The sequence below is a fragment of the Schistocerca americana genome, chromosome 3, assembly GCF_021461395.2.
Source record: "Schistocerca americana isolate TAMUIC-IGC-003095 chromosome 3, iqSchAmer2.1, whole genome shotgun sequence".
In the NCBI taxonomy this organism is placed as follows: domain Eukaryota; kingdom Metazoa; phylum Arthropoda; class Insecta; order Orthoptera; family Acrididae; genus Schistocerca; species Schistocerca americana.
Window position 1 is genome coordinate 341,437,050 of NC_060121.1, and position 14,121 is coordinate 341,451,170.

Consider the following 14,121-nt stretch of genomic DNA (forward strand, 5'->3'; position numbering starts at 1 on the left):
AACTTGTATGTGCTGTAGATACAAAAATTATTGAAGATTAATCTACAATATCTAATATTTCATAGCGCATGATTTAAATAAAATTTTGTGACTGAATGAAGAATTGATGCAAATATTCGTTTTAGCTGCAAATTTACTGAGAAATTTAGGAAGGTAAGGAGAACAAAACGCTCTACTCAACTACCAGGTTTAGTAAGATGCCTCGTTCGTATCAGGTTACAGAAAAAAGTATGTCATCAAACTTCTCTTTGACTCATTGTACTTCCGTTTGTTTTAGATACCATGAAATTGATTTGCCTGTAATGTACACATCAGGACAATTTTATCATCGATCTTCTGACTGGTTAGACACAGCCCGCGGCAGCTTTTTCGTTGTGCCAACCTCTTTATTTCAGAGCAGCACTTACATCTAACTTTCTTCTGTCTCACTACAGTTTTTGAGCTCTACAGCACCCTCTAATAGAATGCAAGTTGTTCCCTCATATATTAGCACATGCATTATCCCGAGCTATCCTCTTGTTAGCGTTTTTAATGTATTCCTTTCCTTGCCGCTTGGTTGGAGAAAGTCCTCATTCACTATCTCATCAGTTCACTAATTCTTCTGTAACATTCTGTAGCAACACATGCCAAACGCTCCGCTTCTCTTCGTTTCGGGATACCCCACTGTCTTTGATTCACTATGCTACAGGCGCCGAGAGTCAGATATTTCTTACGCGAATGAAATTTTATGTTTGATGCTAGTGTACTTCCTTTATCGAGGAGTATTGTGTATCGCTGCTAGTTTCCTTCTTCTATCATATATTTTTCGTGCGCCAAGTGTTAATTTGTTTCCAAGGTAGTAAAAATCCGTCACTTTACTTACGACGTAGTACCCATTTTTGACTTATTTCATTCCTTCTAAATCTCGTTACTTCCGTCTTTCTTTTGTTCATACTGGGTGGTTATAATTAAAGCGCAGCTACCCACAGAGGTCCAGTGTAGGCTGTAACTAAAGTATGGCAGCAAAACCTGGTTGATATTCTAATGTGTCATTGCGGAACCGATTTACGCCGAATGAGAATTCATTCCAATTTCGGCCACCAGGTGCAAATCTGGCACTGTACAGCACCTCGTCACGTCACTGGTGCTCATACTGAACAAATAGTACAAGTGACAGTTAATAATGCCCATTCTCACTTGTTTGACCTTTTCTACCAACGTCTCGTTCATAATCCATTACATGTGGAAACATTTCTATACGTGTTTTTGCTTTCACAACTATAGATTTGCATCTGGTAGTGTAGCTGCACTTTAATTATAACAACTCAGTACTTCGCCCATATTAAGAGCTCGTTTCATTCAATAAGTCCTGTTACACATCCTCCGGTTAACTGAGCTGACAATGTTACCATAGAATCATATTATTTTAATCCCACGCCTAAGCCTTTCTTTTGCCTCTGTAATTCCTTCTTTCGTGTGCAAGTTGAACAACATGGTAGAAAGACTGCATCCTTGCCACATGCCCTTTTTCATGCAAACACTTCTATTCTTACAGTGATTCTTTTGCTATAATATGCACTGATAATAACGAGATAGATAGAGATACAGATAGATAGATAGATAGAGAGAGAGGTTCGAATCCTGCCTCGGGCATGGACGTTTGTGATGTCCTTAGGTTAGTTAGGTTTAACTAGTTCTAAGTTCTAGGGGACTAATGACCTCAGCAGTTGAGCCCCATAGTGCTCAGAGCCATTTGAACCATTAGTATTTGAGACAGGATGGAAAATGACATTTCCAGGCAACTGAGACGTTACCCTTCTTCCATTGCTCACAGATATTCTGGATGCTCGATAGGGAAGGAAACACTGTGTTATGGAGGCGTCTTTTTATTGCTCATGCGACAAAAAGTGATTCGCACCAAACAGCATTCCAGGCCGTGCATGTGTGCACTGCTGTGCAGTGGCTGGATAAAGTGTTGTGCAGAACGTGCTGTGTCTTCTGGAGGACTCCGTGAGTGGGGGGAGATGGTGCTGAGGGGGCAATGGACGTGAGGAGGGCGCCCCGGGTCAGTCCAGTCGTAAAACTGGGCTCCAGGGCTGGACCATCAGTAACTGCTGTAAAAATACACCAGGAGCCGTCATTACCTATCTCCAGGCAGACACCGTGTTCAGCGCTCCCCAATCACTACTCTCCACTTCGTTGGATTTTGATTTTTTTCAGACGACGTGTTTGGAAGGCACACACCCTGGTCTCTCTGTGGATCAGTGATTTACATATTTCTCTTCTGGAAAGTAAGAAGCTGTGCATCTTGAGCTTTATTTCATCATAATTATTGTGTGATGCGTGTTATCAAAATAATGCGTTGAAATTATACATAATAAACGACTGAGAAGATGTTCCAGCAAAATGCACAGGGCAAGTCGATATATGTACATATTTGTGTCACTGAATCTCTTTGAATATTTGGTGAGTACTTTTGTTCTGGATTCTATGCCTGACACTGGTATCAGTTTGGTGATACATAATAAGTAATTTGAAGCGAAATGAAGTGTAAAGCAGACAATTGGTTACATTCGAGGAAAAAATACTGATGTATTGATGTGATGACTATGAGGGGGTATGCAGTCGAAAGGTTTCGTGGAAAAAATTAAAGCTACTGACAAGGAAAGCTTTTGATTAGATCTACATAGCAAACACAGTCACAGTTTACAAATCACACAGCAACATGGACAAAATTTATTTTCCACAGAAACAACAGATTGTACTGTTATTACCATCAGCAGCAGCTATTTACATGAACTATTGGATAAATATCTACTGACCACCTCGTCAGTGGTTTCGTCTATTGATGACACCATGCCGGCCGCGGTGACCGAGCGGTTCTAGGTGCTTCTGTCCGGAACCGTGCGACTCCTATGGTCGAAGGTTCGAATCCTGCCTCGGGTGTGGATGTGTGTGAGGTCCTTAGGTTGGTTAGGTTTAAGTAGTTCTACGTTGTAGGGCACTGATGACCTCCGATGTTAAGTCCCATAGTGTTCAGAGCCATTTGAACCATTTTTTGATGTCACCTTGCCTCTCTTTAGTTTCGCCTGTACACTCCGAAGCATAAACCACTCTTCCATCGCTACAATGTAAACTGTTATGTATCTGAAACTTGCTGTTCTGGACTACGCAGATTATTTATTATGCCACTGACAACGTTCACCACCATGATCGCCAGGTGTAACCTTAGTTTCCATCTTTACTGTTGTCGTCCCACTACTAAGCATTACTTCATCGCAAAACTGAATTCACGGAGCAGCTAGAAAAATTCAGCCAAATAACGTTCACACAAGTAACAGGAAACAGTTTCTCCTAATAATTTCCAATGCTGCACATCCTTTGTAGTGTCACCGCCAGACACCACACTTGCTAGGTGGTAGCCTTTAAATCGGCCGCGGTCCATTAGTATACGTCGGACCCGCGTGTCGCCACTGTCAGTAATTGCAGACCGAGCGCCACCACACGGCAGGTCTAGAGAGACGTCCTAGCACTCGCACCAGTTGCACAGCCGACTTTGCTAGCGATGCTATACTGACGAAGACTCTCTCATTTGCCGAGAAGATAGCATAGCCTTCAGCTAAGTCAATTGCTACGACCTAGCAAGGCGCCGTATTCAATTGATATTTATTATATGAAGCATGTATCATCAAGAGCGATGTTATGCAATTATGGATTAAAGTTAAGTATTCCAGAACCTACGTACTTTTCTTTATAGCATTCATTACGTATCCTGTTTCAGACCTCACGCCAGCCTGCGTGAGTTTAAGCGCGTGCCTTTCGGCTTCCTCTCATTGTGTCTAGGCTGTCTTGTCTAGACACAACATCCTTAATGAGTTTTTTACCTGTTACTAAAATACGTGGTAATTTTAAAGTATAATTGTATGAACCAATACAAAAATTTATCAGGTAAATGGAAAAGAACGAAGTAACAAATGATACAGCATGTGAGGACAAATTTTCGAAGATTTTTATAGTATTTATACCTGTTCTATATGCCTGTCCTTCGTCACATGACACCCACCTAATCGGTAGTCCACTTCTAGCCATATCCGACCCAGCACATTAGGAGTGATGGTTAGGACCGCTGATGCTATGCGGTGTAGCAAATCGTCGAGGTTCTGTGGTAGAACTGCAACATAAACGCTACGTTTGAAATAACTCCTCGAGAACAAATGGCAAGGCGTGAACTCGGGCGACCGTGGTGGCCATTCGAGCAGTGCCAGATCGGCGGCAACGACTCATTCATGTGAACTCACTCACAATTGTGGAATTGTAGGGGGACACTATCTTGTTAAAAGATGAGATCCCCGTTGCCAGTTTCAAGTTGTGGCATAAGTCGCAATTGTAGCTTGTAGGTGAGAAAACTGACTACTCTGTCGGCAAAGCAGAAGGGGCAATAGACTTACACATCTTCTCTATGCTTTTGTAATGATTGCATATTTTTTGACTTGCCACGGAAATTTCTTTTCATGCTCACTACCAATTAATTACAGGGAACTTCTAACACGCACGCTTCCTCTTCCTCGTTCGCTGCCATCTCATATATCCACTTAACGGAAATATTTCATAGCATAACGTGCAATTCACTTTTTTTTTTTTTTTTGTCCGGGGTGATATGTTACAATACAGCATCACCGGTCTATTGCGGTCTAACTGTGTTGGTGAGGCAGTAAATTTCCACAGGGCAGTGACTGCGTCACTGCAATTCACTATGGAGGTGTGGCGGTGGGACTTGTGGTCCCGTACCACCCTCTGACGGTGATAGAACTACATGAGTCAGGCAGAAAAATTTTGCCTAACATGGGCGGGTGAGGGTGTGGCGGTGGGGCTTGTAGTCCCGTACCACCCTCTGACGGTGATGGTGCTGCATGAGTCAGGCAGAAAAATTTTGCCTAACATGGGCGGGTGAAGGTGTGGCGGTGGGCAGTCACTGCAATTCACTATGGGGGTGTGGCGGTGGGGCTTGTGGTCCCGTACCACCCTCTGACGGTGATGGTGCTACATGAGTCAGGCAGAAAAATTTTGCCTAACATGGGCGGGTGGGGGTGTGGCGGTGGGAGTCAGGCAGAAAAATTTTGCCTAACAGGGGCAGGTGAAGGTGTGGCGGTGGGCAGTCACTGCAATTCACTATAGGGGTGTGGCGGTGGGGCTTGTGGTCCCGTACCACCCTCTGACGGTGATGGTGCTACATGAGTCAGGCAGAAAAATTTTGCCTAACATGGGCGGGTGGGGGTGTGGCGGTGGGACTTGTAGTCCCGTACCACCCACTGACTGACAATTAACTTAAAGAGCAAGTGAATATAACGAATGATCGTGAAGTTCCGCATGCGAGAATACTTCGAAATAAATAGCTTGTTTCATAAATAAGAGAAGGAAGCCTTTTAAACTGAATGCTGGTTTGTAATACAAATACTAGTTGCACACTGAACAGTCGAGTGACATAGTTCATTTTGTTCAGTTGCATTTACTGTCAACTATTTCGGTGACCAAAGGAACAGGCAATGTAGATTCTCCTTTTGGATGACTTTGGAAGAAAGTTATTGACTCTGGCGCCGCTATCTCTACTACCAAACGCAACTCGCGACTCGTCGGTTATAATATCACAACATTAACTGTTGAAATCACGGATGTATGGAAAATGAATCACTCTAATTTAGCATTTTGTTAATGACAGGTGTTCAGTTGGACTGGATTCTGACTCCGTATAAAAACCGGTTCATTAGAATGTAACGTATTTGTAGTTCGATCGATTGTTGATTATGAATTGCATTGAATTTCATGTACTATGCCCTCAGTTGAATGAATGGTGAACGAAAGAACGAAATTCAAAAATAGTTAGGAAAAGGAAGGAATATAGCTGTACATGTCATTTTAGAATGAAATAAATAGAGTACAAGCAAGCTATGGCGAAATGGCTTCAGGAGAAATGTGAAAAAAAAAACTCCGTTGAAGTGCTCGTCGTAAGGAAGATTCAGCATACTGAAAAGTCAAAACAACCCCAGATGAATTTAAAAGCAAATGTGTCAACACTAGAAGTGCAACATACATTTTTCAGTTAACGTAGACGAATACGGAACATGGAAAAATGCGTCAAAGGTATTAACAGAAGAAATGCACTATCAGCTGGCAAAATAGGCGAAGAAATGGACTGGAGACATTCCACTCGACTTTCGGAAAATGTTACCCATGTAATTCCGATGATACTAAGGACAGATAAGAGTACGTATTATCGCAGAACCAAATTAGCAGGTCATGCATCCAATTCTAACAAGAATAATGTACAGAACAATGGAAAAAAAACTGACGATGTTAGACGACGATCGGTTTGGTTTTCCGAAAGGTAAATGCACGAGTGATGTAGTTCAGACGTTGAGCTTGATAATGGAAGCAAGACACGTTCTTACGATTTGTCGACCTGGAATAAACGTATGACAGCATAACAGGTGCACCATGCTCGAAATTTGTGTAAAATCTGAGAAATAAAAACAACAACTAAAGGCCAAGAACTAAGCGATAAGATTAAAAAGGATGTAGGACAGGAACACAGTCTTTCTCCCCTGCTGATCAGACTGAACATCGTCGAGGATATTTTGAAAATAAAAAATAATAGACGTGAGACCAAAATTCATGGCATCGGGAAGGACCCTTTCCACATCTGGAATGACACCCCCCGGTATGCACACGGAGTGCACATTGGTTTTCTTCCCCTCCCTTGCAGCCATATCCCTAAGGGGCCCCATTACGCGCCTGACGTTGGAGCTCCGAACCACCAGTAAGCCCACCCTCTGCGACCGCCAAGATCTTGCAGACTGAGGGGGCAACCTCTGGAACAGGACAAGCAGCCTTGTCCGGCCGAACATCAGCATCAACAAGAGACAGAGCCTGAAACCGGTTAGTCAGACAAACTGGAGAGACCTTCCGTTCAGCCCTCCGGAATGTCTTTCGCCCCCTGCCAAACCTCGAGACGACCTCCCACTCTACCACTGGTGAGGGATGAGCCTCAATGTGGGCAGTATCCTGGGCAGCCACAGCCATAGTCCGATCGGAGGATGCGTGGGACGAGCTGGCCGTCCCCGACAAACCCCCGTCTGGACCCCCACAGTGATGCCCATTGGCAACAACCTCAAGCTGTGTGACCGAAACCAACACTGCCTGAAGCTGGAAGCGAAGGGATGCCAACACTGTCCGCATCCGAACACAGCAGTCGCAGTCCCTATCCATGCTAAATACTATTGTGCAAAGAACGTCTGAACTAATCTACAGAGCGCACAAACAATTCGACACCAAATTTAAACAGTTATTAAAATACCAAACTGCCTAGTAAATGCAGTAATGCTGCTACTTGTGCACTGCTGACACACTGCTCGGCGGCAGAAGGCTAACTGTACTGTCAGTAACGTACAAAGACTATTTGAAAGAAATAAACAAATGACAGACGACTACGCGACTTTACACGCCACAAATATTAAGCCACGGTTTGCCAGTTACGAAATCGGTGAGCTGGAAGAGATGTACTGATATACAGTCATCAAACTGGAACCCTATCACTGCATTTCAACACAGTACATTTGATAAGGTCCTAAGGTAAAGGGTACTTTGACACCAATACTAATACAAAAATCCCAGACAACAGTTGAAATATGAGCCAAACAAGCTGTTGCCAAGGTTTGCTGTGAAGACTGAAAAAAATCTGTCGATCAACACGGTCCATAAGAGAATGAAGCTATTTGAGAAATATCTGTAGACAAAATGTTATGGAACAAGAAGACATAGGTCTGGATTGAGCCATGAGTGAACACTATTATTAAGTAAACCAAGGCAATAACAATAATTTTCAGTAGATGACGCATGGCAACTCATTACTGAGTGCTAAAGACTCATATAAACACGTTCCTCTTCGAAAATTCATTTAATATGGTTTATTTCAGAAATGCAGAAATCGTTTGCAGAAAATATTATGGGATAATTTCGAACTGGATTGTGTCCAAGGCGTTCAGCTACTGACAACGTGCTTACTCTTAGGAAAATTCGTGAGAAGCACTGCGAAAGAGAAAAGTCCAAGTGGTGCTGATAGATTTTCAAAGAGCTCTTATGTGTCTTGAAAGCAACTTCAAATAAGCCCTTTTTTCTGACTTGCTAGGCCTAACGTAATTGAGGATTTTCTTTCACTGTTAACTCCCTCAGCCTTTGATAAGCCAATGTCATACTACAAGGCAGCAGCTGCTAGTATTTGCTAGTATTTGCCCTGTACCCACCATATCAGGTGAGCATTCCCCTATCCGCCACCTGAGGAGGCGCCTGATGGGAGACCATCAAACTTCACAGGAGTTTCAAAGAGCCTATGGCAACAATCAGCGAGATGGCCTCTGCAACATCCTGAAGGAGTTCCGAATCCCAGATAAGCTCACTGAAACGAGCTGGAGTATGTATGAGTGAGTCGAGAGCAATAGCAGGGACTGGAGGAATTACTCATAAGCTTCCTCCATTAGAACTGGATTAAGGCAGGGAGACTCGCAGTCATGCGTACTGTTTAACCTCACACTGAAGAAAATAGAGGGAGCGAAGTTGAATAGTGTAATAGGCAACAAATGGAAGGTGGAAGATGTCAGACGTTTGCTTAGGCAGAAGAGCGAACAAGATCTTGGGGAGATGTAAAAACCGGTCGCCATAGTAGCAAGTAAGGCTACTCATTAAACATAACATATCCATGTCGCAGAGCTAAATATGCGGAAGAGCACTTCAGAGTTGACGGATGCAAGTTCAGTTCTTTTGATGAGCTCCAGTGCGTTCAGCTCTGTTGATCAGTTCCAGTGCCTGAGAAATTTTTACAGTTGTTGTAGTCAAATACTCTTACATGAAAAGGAAAGAATTTCTGCTGGCTCCAGATGTCTATACGCCATCAGATTCATGTCGAACGTCATACCATATTCTGAAAACATAAAAACTCTGCAGCGACGTTATACGCCCCATTGTTCTCTACAGTTCAGAAATCTGGACACTAAAAGGACACGCAAAAGCTTCTAACATTTGTAAGAAAGGTGATGAGGACAATCTGAAGTCCGGTAAGCGACAGAGATACATGGAGAGCAAGAAAGAACAATGAAATTTATGACATCATGAACCAACCCAACGTCTTACTGCAGCAAAAGAGCAGACACCTTCAATGAGCAGATCACGTAATGCGACTTGCCCGTATTAAATAAAGAAGTCGCTGGATACATCTACATCTACATTTATACTCCGCAAGCCACCCAACGGTGTGTGTCGGGCAAGCAGTCGGTGGAATACGACGTAGAGAAAGATGTCGAAGCTCTGAATGTACTCAGGTGGGAGGGAACAACAGATCAGACGTAGTTGATGCAGCTCATAGCCTACAGTGCCGGTGACCAATGGATAAGTACAGGGTGTTTCAAAAATGACCGGTATATTTGAAACGGCAATAAAAACTAAACGAGCAGCGACAGAAATACACCGCTTGTTGCAATATGCTTGGGACAACAGTACATTTTCAGGCGGACAAACTTTCGAAATTACAGTAGTTACAATTTTCAACAACAGATGGCGCTGCAAGTGATGTGAACGATATAGAAGACAACGCAGTCTGTGGGTGCGCCATTCTGTACGTCGTCTTTCTGCTGTAAGCGTGTGCTGTTCACAACGTGCAAGTGTGCTGTAGACAACATGGTTTATTCCTTAGAACAGAGGATTTTTCTGGTGTTGGAATTCCACCGCCTAGAACACAGTGTTGTTGCAACAAGGCGATGTTTTCAACGGAGGTTTAATGTAACCAAAGGACCGAAAAGCGAAACAATAAAGGAGCTGTTTGAAAAATTTCAACGGACTGGGAACGTGACGGATGAACGTGCTGGAAAGGTAGGGCGATCGCGTACGGCAGCCACAGAGGGCAACGCGCAGCTAGTGCAGCAGGTGATCCAACAGCGGCCTTGGGTTTCCGTTCGCCATGTTGCAGCTGCGGTCCAAATGACGCCAACGTCCACGTATCGTCTCATGCGCCAGAGTTTACATCTCTATCCATACAAAATTCAAACGCGGCAACCCCTCAGCGCCGCTACCATTGCTGCACGAGAGACATTCGCTAACGATATAGTGCACAGGATTGATGACGGCGATATGCATGTGGGCAGCATTTGGTTTACTGACGAAGCTTATTTTTACCTGGACAGCTTCGTCAATAAACAAACTTTCGCATATGGGGAACCGAAAAGCCCCATGTTGCAGTCCCATCGTCCCTGCATCCTCAAAAAGTACTGGTCTGGGCCGCCATTTCTTCCAAAGGAATCATTGGCCCATTTTTCAGATCCGAAACGATTACTGCATCACGCTATCTGGACATTCTTCGTGAATTTGTGGTGGTACAAACTGCCTTAGACGACACTGCGAACACCTCGTGGTTTATGCAAGATGATGCCCGGCTACATCGCACGGCCGACGTATTTAATTTCCTGAATGAATATTTCGATGATCGTGTGATTACTTTGGGTTATCCGAAACATACAGGAGGCGGCGTGGATTGGCCTCCCTATTCGCCAGACATGAACCCCTGTGACTTCTTTCTGTGGGGACAAGTGATAGACCAGGTGTACCGCCAGAATCCAGAAACAATTGAACAGCTGAAGCAGTACATCTCATCTGCATGTGAAGCCATTCCGCCAGACACGTTGTCAAAGGTTCCGGGTAATTTCATTCAGAGACTACGCCATACTATTGCTACGCATGGTGGATATGTGGAAAATATCGTACTATAGAGTTTCCCAGACCGCAGCGCCATCTGTTGTTGAAAATTGTAACTACTGTAATTTCGAAAGTTTGTCTGCCTGAAAATGTACTGTTGTCCCAAGCATATTGCAACAAACGGTGTATTTCTATCGCTGCTCGTTTAGTTTTTATTGCCGTTTCAAATATACCGGTCATTTTTGAAACACCCTGCAAGTACATCTGTAATACATTCGTAAGTGATATTACGCAGTGGCTGGACTTAGCAAAGATTAGGATGAACTACAATAGTAATACCAGTTTAGCCAATAAAATTGTCACTCAATTTCTTAGACAATGCTACCTCAGCCACAGTTGAACCTCCTGCTGCAGAAACATAAAATGAAACTTAAATCAACCCAATCTTGCCAAATGCCACGGTGATATTAGAAAACAAAATCTCCCTGCACAACTGTTTGGCCATTATGGATATATACTAGCCGTACACGATACCCGGACAGTCGAGTAATCCAAGGTCCACGAGATCGGCTTTTGAGACGCCGTCGACATTACGGTGTGTCCTTCCAAGGTCGCAGCTGACGATCCACACACAGTTGCGTCGATCAAGTGAGAGAGTCCGTTTTTCGGACGACTCTCTAAAGGTGAGATCTATGAGTTCTGCCGCATTGCCGTACTCGGCGGCAACGTCACTGCTGCCAAACAGGAGCCCACGGAAAGTACGAGCCTTGCAACTAGCTTATGACGTTACACTATTCGGCTTGTCCGCCACACTTCGCGAAAGCTCGGCTCAGATCAGGGTCCACATGAAATCATTGTGTAATTTAAAAGGTGCCCACTAAAGGTCTCAAGTTCGTCGTGTGCTGTTGAGAGCTTGCAACACTTTACACTTGCAGTCAATAATTATTTATCTTGTCTGAAATACAGTCAGTTTAACAAATAGTTCAAATGGCACTGAGCACTATGGGACTTAACATCTGAGGTCATCAGTCCCCTAGAACGTAGAACTACTTCAGGGGCTCCGGAACGCCCTATACTTGCAATGTTAAAATAACGCTTATAAATTACATCTTTCCTCACAAAGTATTTGAGGTAGGAAGTTGAACTTTTCACACATTATTTATTGAAATATGGGCTACAACTTAACACAGGGATTTTACAAAATTTTAGTTCAGTTATTAAAGATGATTTTTTTTTCAATTGTAATGAAAATTCACAACATTTTTTTGCAATTTTTTATTTATATATTCAAAAATATACAGTTTTTTGGAAAAAGGCTGTGTTAAATGATGCAGAAGGTACTGTGTATCATTTACTGAAAGTTTTAAACAAATATGTTTGGAAGATCCTTAGAAAACATGTAATTAGTATGAGAAAATAAAAGTTTTGGGAATCGAGCGATAAAGATTGGATTAACTTTTTAGTGCATTCCAGGTCCATAGGATGTATTATCTTCATCCTCTGCAAACTCCTCCTCCAGCTTCCTCTTGTTCCTCCTCCTGTTTACTCTTGCTTGTATTTCTAGACTCTTTACAGCCCTGTCTGCAGCCCGAAGGCGTTCCTTGTCTAAAGCAAGCATCGCTCGTTGTTGTGTTCGTAGATCTTGCTACCATTTTCTTCAGTTGCAGTTACTGCAACGCTGTTCCAAAAGGTGGTCATGTATGAACACTTATCACATTTCAGTTGTATTTCACTAGCAAGTCCTACGTGCTTTATTATGGAGAGTTCCAGACCAACTTCGCTACAATGAATACATCTTACACAGTTTGAAAAAATTCCTTTGAGAATCGACATATCAAATATTTCATTCACATCCGATTCGCCCATAAAACATTCATAGTTTTCACTCATTGAACCAAGCTTCTTCTGTGAAGTATTTTCTTTCCCACTTTGACTGCTATGGGCAGGTGTACTTGAGAAGTTAGGTTCACTCACTTGGTTATCGTCTTTATTGTAATACAGTAATAACACATACCTTTGGCTTTCCAACATTTCTCCTTTTCTTAATAGCCTTCAGAGGATTTCTAATAACTTTACTTTTACTCATTATTATACTTCAACAAAACAGAGACTCAAGAAACAGAATTAAATACGAATATTTTCGAGATAACGACAGAGTAAATAAACATCAAACAATCGACAATCACACCAGCGATATATATTGAACCATCACAGGTTAGCCACAACACATACTTTATCTCACATCACTAAAATGTACCTGATGAACACGGACGTTAATAATAACACCATTTGACAGCAGTTTAACAGCGCCACAGTGGGCCACGCCCATGTAGAACACATTTCAAAAAAAATTTAAAAATAGTTGTAGTTTTAGGAATTGACTAAATTATATATCTATTAAAAGGTAATAGTCTTCAGATTCAGAAAACGCAAAAAAGTAAAAATTGAACTTTTCATGATTTTGAGCCTTTCCGGAGCCCCTTAAACATAACTAACCTAAAGACATCACACACATCCATGCCCGAGGCAGGATTCGAACCTACGACTGTAGCGGGTAGTTGCTCCATCAGCTACCACTTCAAAAATGCTGCTAATGTGTAACTTGGAGCAAATTTGAGAAGAGGCCGCCGTTATTAATGTGTAACACGGAGCACTTTTGAGAAGAGGCCGCCGCAAGTTGTGTCAGAAATGAGAAATGCTCTGTTGTGATTTTGAATGACCAATGACTGAACTGCGGCTGGAGGTGCGTTTTGAAGCCCTGAATTTAAACTCATGTCGTAAGTTAACCACAACCTCGTCTTGCGTGATGTATCCGAGAAAGCGGTGGAAACAATCTGCGTCAGAACTAAAATCGCGATCGCTTCGTTCACGCCTATTAAAGCTGACGTCTACGAGCAAACTCAAGACAGGAAAAGTTTGAGTTTCAGCTCTAAAAGGAAACTAATTCCTTGATGTTGTTGTCAACCATTTCTTCTTCCAAAGCGATAAATTTCTTCGCCTCTGTTAACGGGAATAACTTTTTTTATCACGACAGAAACAAGTAGAAACAGTGGCCACAACGCATTAACAGGTTAATTATAAATCAGCCAGTGCGTAAATGTTATGAAAAAATTGTGGCCTTTTTGATTTCGTCCTGCAAACAAAGCGTTATGCGTCACATTTAACTCAAATTACCTCGCTTTATAGATGTCAGAGTTCCGGTGTGCAGCAAAAGTAATTATGACGTATTCCTAAGACTTCATTCGCACAGTGTGTTTACCTACATTCAGCACCAAAAGCTTTCCGTGTATCGTTCCAAAAATTTGATGTCGTAAACAAAACAAAAACGAAATATTAGCTTAGCTCTTGCAGAACACACTTCTCAGTTTCATCTTCGTCTATTGAACAGTTCTGACATTTCAGCAAGCT